We start from the raw sequence: 10,203 nt of genomic DNA on the forward strand, positions 1-10,203 counted from the left end.
ATAAACAATATTTCATTTAGCGTGGAACAGTTTATTGTTAACCAATTACCTGATTTAGTTCAATACTCAAAGGTTCTGGATATAACCAAAAAGGGTTATTTTATATTGCTTGCTTCATGTATGGCACCCCTAAAGGTTCTATATAGAACCCCTTTGTAGGGTTCTTTGATCAGAACCCCAGGGGTTCTTCTTCACTTAACCAAAACTGGTTCCATATAGAACCCTTGGACTCCAAATAGGGTTCTATATGGAAACAATTTCGGTTCTATATAGAACCTTAAGGGGTGCCATATATGAAGCAAGCATAGAACCCTTTTCGGTTTTATCCAGAACCTTTTTTTCTAAGAGTGTAGATTAACAATCGGGGTTTAAAATGAGAGAGTGACTGTATGGCATTATGCACAGATGTGTGCATCCATCCATTATACCAATAGTTTGACCTGAGTATTCTCTTGACATGTCACTGCAAATAATCCTGATTAAAATATATAATATAATATGAACATAATCCAATAGACTGTGCATGTGACACAGAGCAAATATGAAAGGATTAAAGTACAAGCAGAAAAGTTTCAAGGCATGGTTCACTAATTCATTTTTGTAATATCATCATTGTGGCGTAACACTGAAATCACCCAAATCAAAAGAACATTTGTGGTAATTAGGGCTGTAATTCAAGGAATTACCACATCACCACACAGGCTTAAATAGTCGTGTTGGGAGAAATGCAAAGCACATTTATTTTAATGGTGTAATATGCAAACTATGGGTCGTTCAATTACATGGCTTAACAACGCATAAATGATGCGAGTCTTGTTATTTGGACTGCGGGGTCCGTGGTAATTCATTCGGAGGGTGCAGTGTGCTTTCCCATACAGTATAATATATTCCTGTGCTCTAAGAGCTGCTGCCAAACATTTAAAGGAATAAAAATTAACGACGGAGAATCTAAGCGTTAAATTAACAGTAATTATATGACCCGCATGCTGTAAAGTTTCAATTTTTAACGGTCTAATTAGGTATCTGTCTCCCCATACATCAACTCGTATCCCTCTGCGATTTTTTCACAAGAACTCGTTTGTGTTCAAATGCTGTGGGGAAAATAATTACATTTCATAAATGGTTCATGTAATGAAAAATCTAATGATGAGTTAGTTAAAGATGTTTTTAAAATCTTCAATTGTTCCATACACACTCCATTGATTCACGTTTAAATAGTAGGCTTCTTAATGTACACAACCGCTCTTTAAACCAGGAAGACCCCTAACCTCACTTGATCTAGCCTACTATCTCACTATTTCAGTAAGCAATCTTACAAATGGTCATCGGGAGAAGAAAAAAACGTAGGCAGTCTTTTTTTCTTGTCACTCTGGAACAACATCATTTATAGTAAGTAGGATGAAGACAGACCTGTAGGCCTCATAGAAGAATCCCTCACTTTGCATTATGTTGATGTGATGTTACCATATTAACATTCATGACATGCCTGTGACCACTTCCTGTCCCCTCCTCCAATTGTACTGAACTGAGGGAAATATGATGCTTATAATTCTCATGCAATAGGTTAGAAATTAATAGAAAGGATTTAGACTAGACACAGTCATAATTTAACATGTAGGCCTACAGGTAGTCAGATATGTAAAACCACTGAAACATGTCCTTGAAAACCTTAGCTACATCCAGACCAATATCACACTGCATTGAACCGTTGCTACCTTTCAGTGGTCAGGTTATGTCACCATATAGAGATTAATTAACTGCATATACTTACTAGCTTTTGCAAGGTAATTACATACCAGTACATTATTCAACTGGTAGTATAGGCTACTTGTGTAAGGATTGGTGTGTATTAAGTTTTACCCATGTTTTCCTATTGTTCTTACTTATAGTCCCTGCTGTAATTGGTGTATGTATCAAAGGAAGCGGGATTGACAGGTTGTGTGATAATTAATAGTGTGTGTGTGCATGCGAGTGAGAGAGAGAGCAAGAGAGAACGAAAGAAAGACAGAATGAAAGGAGGAACGGAAAGAGAAAGAGAGGTAGAGTAGGGAGAGCGAGAGCATGGAGAGTATTAATTGTGTGTATTGTAAAGGGCTTGGCAAAGTATGGCTCTCGAGGTGCTGGGGAGCGAGCCCTCCACATGTCGGTGTGATCAGAGCCAAGCTCTCAGGCTCCTGTATTCCAATGCAATTAGGGCCCTCAAAGGTCTGCTTAAAGCTGCACCCCTCAGCAAGCAGAGCCCCAGTGGTTCTACTCTATTGTGGTGGGAGGTGTATTCTGTCCCTCTTTGAACCTGGATGAGACCACCCCAGTGAGGAGAAAAAGGGAGGATTACCCAATGTATACTGCTCTGGAAGTCCACTGATGAGCTGATCTTTAGACTAACTACCCCCGATAATAAGATGGGTTGGTCCTAGAGCTGTGGATGTAGTTTTTGGTTAGTGCCATTGGCGATTTTGTTCATTGAACTTTTGAAACAGAGGTATTTTTAGCATTGGTTGTAAAAAATTGTTAGTAGGTATTGTTAGTCGGTACCCTAGTAGTTCAGAAGTAGTAGTTTCCTCCTACCACAACAATCAAATAAGTCAACAAGTGGTGTCTAGGCCTACCTCCTCCACATTGGCAGCGGTATTACAACTCTCGACAGCATGCTGTTTTAAAATAAAGCGTGCCATGCTTCCAGTGAGATCTCTTGGACCCATTTCATCACGTCTTATTCCCCAGAAAGCATTTAATGCAGATTACCAACCTAACACAACTCCTTCCGAAAAGACCCCCCAAAAAAGCTGGCACATAAACACCTGCATCGCTCCTCAAAAGCATCAACAGATTAGGGAGGTAATCCACACAACCATGTCTTTGATTCTAGGGTTGGCAGACAGTAATGCCAAGCATAATGCCCTGTATTATTTCATACCCTCCCAGCACGCCAACCTGGCACAAAGCATTTCCTTTTCAAATCTTTTGTCGGGTGCGCTTTTGAAGAATTCTCCACACATCTGGTATGGTTCTCTCTTCCCTGTCAATGCATTATTACCCTGTTAGGTGATCCTACCAAACGAAAGGGAGAGATGGAATCAGAGGTTGTCCCTATAGTTAATAGGGTGTCTAAACTAGAGGGTGAGGAGCCTCCCTTCTGTTCCCTCCCTTCTTTCTCTGCATAGAAACGTGTGTGTGAGACAGAGTGTGTATATGTGTCTGTCTGTGTGTGTCTGTATGTGTGAGAGAGTGAGTGTGTATCTTTGTGTGTTTGCGTGTGTGTGTGAGATCTCGCAGTCCCATCGCTCATGTGCGGCTCGATTAGCCCCACGTGCCTCGTTCGTCAGACGTGGAGTCAGAGCAGATGGTTGGTGATGCTGTGTTACCATGCTGCTGCGTTACCATGCTGCTGTGCTATGTAACGCTATTCTAATTGAAACATCAATATTGCCGTGTCAATACGGTAGAGGTACTTCACAGCAGTACCATGTTAAACTGGGAGAAAGATCTTATGATCACACACCACATCTTGGGAAAGAAACGTTTTGATAGTAGTTTTATGTTTTGATACTGTTGTCAAAGGTGTGAAGTTGGTTGTCTTATACCTCATCTTAATAAAACAATGTATCTCACTCCTCTATGCCCAATGTGTGATTGTATTGTCTTATATGAGTACCTAAAAAACTGTGTCCCTCCATTACAAGCGTAAATTGGGGTCCGGAAGACATTGAGGAAATGAGCCAACCAATTATTTGTTTCTCTGTCAGGGTGCATTTTTTATTAATTGATTAAAAGGTTGAGAGCGCTCAAATTGCTATTATCTGGATTATCATGTGGTTATTTGAGATCAGTCGAGGACAGAGAGAAATTAGGCAGCTGAAATGTAATTTGTTGTTTGTCCAACCCAATGAGGAATGACACAGTCAGTTAATGAGAATGTAATTCATTTCCTTAGCTGAATTCACACTTTGATGAAGTAAAAACAAAAACACAAATGTAACTTTTCATAAACCTTTACAACTTTGGCAGCAAGAGTCAAAATAGGAGGTTTAGATTTATTTGTTATTTTTACTAAAACGTTTGTGTGTAAGAATGTATTTTAAGCACCAACCTCATCCTCCCTTTAAGGCTATTGAGAAAATGTCTCTCTCTCGCTCTCACTCTGAGGTAAATGTAAACACACAGATCCCATAGTTCTCTTTACAGTCTCTGTTGGACCAGGACAGAGATGCTGTTTCAACTGTGCCCCTGCCCTCACTGCCCGGTGCCCCTCTGCCCCTGCCCAGCGTCTGCCCTAGGTGCCGGTGCTCTGGTGGTTCGGAGGAGATCCATAAGGTGTTGCATCTGTCGGACATCCACAGCAACATCATGTAATAGCTGTGTCCTTTTCTGAGGTGGTGAGGACCTGGTGACTCCGCCCACACTGCCACGGAGTTTACGCATCAACCCAGGAGGCTCCACCCCCACCACTGGTCCCGCCCCCAGGAAGTTCCGTAGGGCAATGTCTGCCCATCGTAACTGGAAGAGACAAGCAAACAGCAAACTCAAACATGATGGCAAAAATAACACACACAATGAGTATATCGTATATTGTAGATAGTTAACCCAGCACACGCAGACAACTACAAATAGACAGAAGACAGCACACACACAATAAATACTGTATTATCTCTGGTAGTCAGTCACCTGTGGAGACTGATTCACTGTAATGGACTTATAGAGAAACCAGTTGGTCTCCACTTTATCCCTGAGAGTGTTCCACATGAGCTTCAGGTGGGAGTGGAGGTCTGCTCCGTCAGTATCATCCAGATCCAGAGAATTGAAGGACTGCACCGGATGGTAAACCAGTTTGGAATTCTAAAAGAGAAAAAATAGAAACATCTCAAACATGAGACATGGTGGTAAATAAATGAAAGAAATTCAGAATTCAGGGCGATCTTACTGGTATGTTTCAGTAGAATAGAATCGAATAGAATAAAAGTGATTAGAATAGAATGGATCTTTATTAATTCATTATAACAGAGATAATGGTTCTTCACACGCTCCCATAAACTACAAGTGCACAGAAGCATTTCAGTTCCTTCTAACAGAATTAGTGAAAATAAAACCCCAGCAGGGGATATGAACAACTGCACAACTATAAAAAGAAAACCTAGAGACCTACAGTAAATGCCATCATACCTTGTTTTTGGAACACAGTAGAAAATCTGTGAGTCCAAAATAGTCTAAATAGACTTTGAGTGAGCACAGGGGGGAAATAAAACTGAACATAAAATCATAGGAATGTTTGAACTTTAAAGTCAAGAGCATCACTCCCACCTGAAATATTAGCTTGAAGATAATCTCGTGATTTAAAAATGAAAATCTGTCGGCAGAGAATTTGGCAGTACGTCCAGCCGGCCTCACAACCGCAGACCGTGCAACCACTCCAGCCCAGGACATCCACATCCGGCTTCTTCACCTGCAGGATAGTCTGAGACCAGCCACCCGGATAGCTGATGAAACTGTGGGTTTGCACAACCGACGAATTTCTGCACAAACTCGTCGTCCTCACCAGAGTCTTGACCTGACTGCAGTTCGGCGTCGTAACCGATTTCAGTGGGGAAATGCTCACCTTCAATGGCCACTGGCACGCTGTTCTTCTCAGATTTAATCCCAGTTTCAACTGCTGATTTAACGTTGTGAACAGAGTGCCCCATGGTGGTGGTGGGGTTATGGTATGGGCAGGCATAAGCTACGGACAACGAACACAATTGCATTTTATCGATGGCAATTTGAATGCACAGAGATACCGTGATGAGATCCTGAGGCCCATTGTCGTGCCATTCATCCGCTGCCATCACCTCATGTTTCAGCATGATAATGCACGGCCCCATGTCACAAGGATCTGTACACAATTCCTGGAAGCTGAAAATGTCCCAGTTCTTCCATGGCCTGCATACTCACCAGACATGTCCCCCATTGAGAATGTTTGGAATGTTCTGGATCGACGTGTACGACAGCGTGTTCCAGTTCCCACCAATATTAGGCTCCCGAGTGGCACAGCGGTCTAAGGCACTGCATCTCAGTGCTTGAGGCGTCACTACAGACCCCCTGGTTCAATTCCAGGCTGTATCACAACCGGCCGTGATTGGGAGTCCCATTGGGTGGCGCACAATTGGCCCAGTGTCGTTTGGCCGGTGTAGGCCGTCATTGTAAGTAAGAATTTGTTCTTAACTGACTTGCCTAGTTAAATAAAGGTAAAATATCCAGCAACTTTGCACAGCCATTGAAGAGGAGTGTGACAACATTCCACAGGCCACAATCAACAGCCTGATCAACTTTATGCGAAGGATATGTGTTGCACTACATTAGGTAAATGGTGGTCACACCAGATACCGACTGGTTTTCTGATCCACGCCCCTACTTTTTATTTTTTTAAGGTATCTGTGACCAACAGATGCATATCTGTATTCCCAGTCATGTGAAATCCATAGATTAGGGCCTAATTAATTCATTTCTGTGATGAGTGTGATGGAAGGAGTCAGGCGCAGGAGGGTTATCACAGAATACAGAGTTTATTCCTTCATTACACAAAATACGCTGGAATAGCGACAAACGAAACAGGCACAGGGGAAACTATCTACCCTGGCAATACACTGTAACGGTATCTCCATACAATACATAGGCACAGGGAAAATATCTACCCTGGCAACAAAATGGTACGAGTAGCTCCACCGAGCTACACTACTCTCACATTCAAACCATCACTCACAAGGACAAGGGGGCAGAGGGAACACTTATACATGGACTAATGAGGGGAGTAGAACCAGGTGTGTGTGGATTGACAAGACAAGACAAATGTGATGATGATAATTGGGGCGGCAGTGGTTAGTAAGCCGACGAACGCCGAAGCCTGCTCGAACAAGGAGGGGAGGCAGCCTCGGCGGAAGTCGTGACAATTTCAATTGACTGATTTCCTTATATGAACTGTAAGTCAGTAAAATCTTTGAAATTGTTGCATGTTGCATTTATATCACAGGCATTTATTTGGTAAAATGACAAAAAAACATCTAGTTGAATGAAGATATGAGACAAATTGAGCAAACACATAATTTTATGTTTACTGAATTTTTGCCTACGTGTTTACATGTTTGGGCCAACCAAAACTTAATGCTCACGTAAATTCAGGTATCACTGACTGAAAAGTTGGGTAAGAGAAGACTGTGGAACTGGGTTTCCAAGATTAGTTTCAAGATGCCAGTAAGGCCAAAAAAACCTCTCTCTCTACAAACTCTCTTTCACTCTCCCTTCAAATCTCCCCCATACACACACACACACACACACACCAGCAACATATCACCATATTCACTAATGCTATATACTCTCTTCACACTCATTTCCCCAGTGGATGAAACCTACAGCAGTGTTAGCTTGGTATCTCTCTCTCTCTCTCTCTCTCTCTCTCTCTCTCTCTCTCTCTCTCTCTCTGCCCAAAGAAGAAGAGCCGTTAGAGGAAGCTGACAGAGATGTTTGTTTCTTAGAACCGTCCTTCCCCCACTGTCACCCTGGGACAGAAGAGGTCCCCTCCCTAATGGATCAAACAAAGGACATAATTTGTAGGCCAAGTCTTTTTCTGAGCCCCCTCTCCTCAGCTCCGCATACCAATCCAATACAGCCCAAGGAGAAAACCTCTGCGCTAGCGTCTGGGCCGGGGGTTAGAAGGTCTGTTTGCCTCTCCGTCAAGCATCGATTTATCCTTTTCTCCAATTTATTTCCCCTCCACGCCTCTGCGATCCATTCAGATCTGCCTCTGGGGGGAACAACCCCGGGAAAGACATTGTCTTCCCAAGTGAACGGGCCAACAACGTAGCCTAACACTGACACAACTCATCAAGAACACAGATAGACAACATGGGCCATCTACACTGACTGACTATCTATGACATACAGTGGGGAGAACAAGTATTTGATACACTGCCGATTTTGCAGGTTTTCCTACTTACAAAGCATGTAGAGGTCTGTAATTTTTATCATAGGTACACTTCAACTGTGAGAGACGAAATCTAAAACAAAAATCCAGAAAATCACATTGTATGATTTTTAAGGAATTCATTAGCATTTTATTGCATGACATAAGTATTTGGTACAGAAACATTTGTTTGCAATTACAGAGATCATACGTTTCCTGTAGGTCTTGACCAGGTTTGCACACACTGCAGCAAGGATTTTGGCCCACTCCTCCATACAGACCTTCTCCAGATCCTTCAGGTTTCGGGGCTGTCGCTGGGCAATACGGACTTTCAGCTCCCTCCAAATATTTTCTATTGGGTTCAGGTCTGGAGACTGGCTAGGCCACTCCAGGACCTTGAGATGCTTCTCACGGAGCCACTCCTTAGTTGCCCTGGCTGTGTGTGTTTCGGGTCGTTGTCATGCTGGAAGACCCAGCCACGACCCATCTTCAATGCTCTTACTGAGGGAAGGAGGTTGTTGGCCAAGATCTCACGATACATGGCCCCATCCATCCTCCCCTCAATACGGTGCAGTCGTCCTGTCCCCTTTGCAGAAAAGCATCCCCAAAGAATGATGTTTCCACCTCCATGCTTCACGGTTGGGATGGTGTTCTTGGGGTTGTACTCATCCTTCTTCTTCCTCCAAACACAGCGAGTGGAGTTTAGACCAAAAAGCTCTATTTTTGTCTCATCAGACCACATGACCTTCTCCCATTCCTCCTCTGGATCATCCAGATGGTCATTGGCAAACTTCAGACGGGCCTGGACATGCGCTGGTTTGAGCAGGGGGACCTTGCGTGCGCTGCAGGATTTTAATCCATGACGGCGTAGTGTGTTACTAATGGTTTTCTTTGAGACTGTGGTCCCAGCTCTCTTCAGGTCATTGCTCAGGTCCTGCCGTGTAGTTCTGGGCTGATCCCTCCCCTTCCTCATGATCATTGATGCCCCACGAGGTGAGATCTTGCATGGAGCCCCAGACCGAGGGTGATTGACCGTCATCTTGAACTTCTTCCATTTTCTAATAATTGCGCCAACAGTTGTTGCCTTCTCACCAAGCTGCTTGCCTATTGTCCTGTAGCCCATCCCAGCCTTGTGCAGGTCTACAATTTTATCCCTGATGTCCTTACACAGCTCTCTGGTCTTGGCCATTGTGGAGAGGTTGGAGTCTGTTTGATTGTGTGGACAGGTGTCTTTTATACAGGTAACGAGTTCAAACAGGTGCAGTTAACAGGTAATGAGTGGAGAACAGGAGGGCTTCTTAAAGAAAAACTAACAGGTCTGTGAGAGCCGGAATTCTTACTGGTTGGTAGGTGATCAAATACTTATGTCATGCAATAAAATGCAAATTAATTACTTAAAAATCATACAATGTGATTTTCTGGATTTTTGTTTTAGATTCCGTCTCTCACAGTTGAAGTGTACCTATGATAAAAATTACAGACCTCTACATGCTTTGTAAGTAGGAAAACCTGCAAAATCGGCAGTGTATCAAATACTTGTTCTCCCCACTGTACATAAAACATACACTACCAGTGAAAAGTTTGGACACACCTACTCACTCATTCATTTTCTACATTGTAGAATAATAGTGAAGACATCAAAACTATGAAATAACACATATGGAATCATGTAGTAACCAAAAAAGTGTTAAACAAATCAATATATATTTTATATTTGAGATTCTTCAAATAGTCACCCTTTGGCTTGATGATTGCTTTGCACACTCTTGGCATTCTCTCAACCAGCTTCATGAGGTAGTCATCTGGAATGCATTTCAATGAACAGGTGTGCCTTCTTAAAAGTTAATTTGTGGAATTTCTTTCCTTCTTAATGTGTTTGAGCCAATCAGTTGTGTTGTGACAAGGTAGGAGGGTATACAGAAGATAGCCCTATTTGGTAAAAGACCAAGTCCATATTATGGCAAGAACAGCTCAAATAAGCAAAGAGAAACGACAGTCATTAAAATAGTAAAAATAAAGAAAAACCCTTGAATGAGTAGGTGTGTCCAAACCTTTCACTGGTACTGTATATCAGCTTAGACTGAAACATACAGTGCGTTCGGAAACTCTTCAGACCCCTTCACTTTTTCCACATTTTGTTACGTTACAGCCTTATTCTAAAATTGATTAAATTGTCAATCTACACACAATACCCCATAATGACAAAGCAAAAACGGGTTTTTAGAAAAATTGAAATATCACATTTATATAAGTATTCAGACCCTTTACTCAGT

The sequence above is a fragment of the Coregonus lavaretus genome (genome assembly GCF_964263955.1).
Source record: "Coregonus lavaretus genome assembly, chromosome: 13".
Classification (NCBI taxonomy): domain Eukaryota; kingdom Metazoa; phylum Chordata; class Actinopteri; order Salmoniformes; family Salmonidae; genus Coregonus; species Coregonus lavaretus.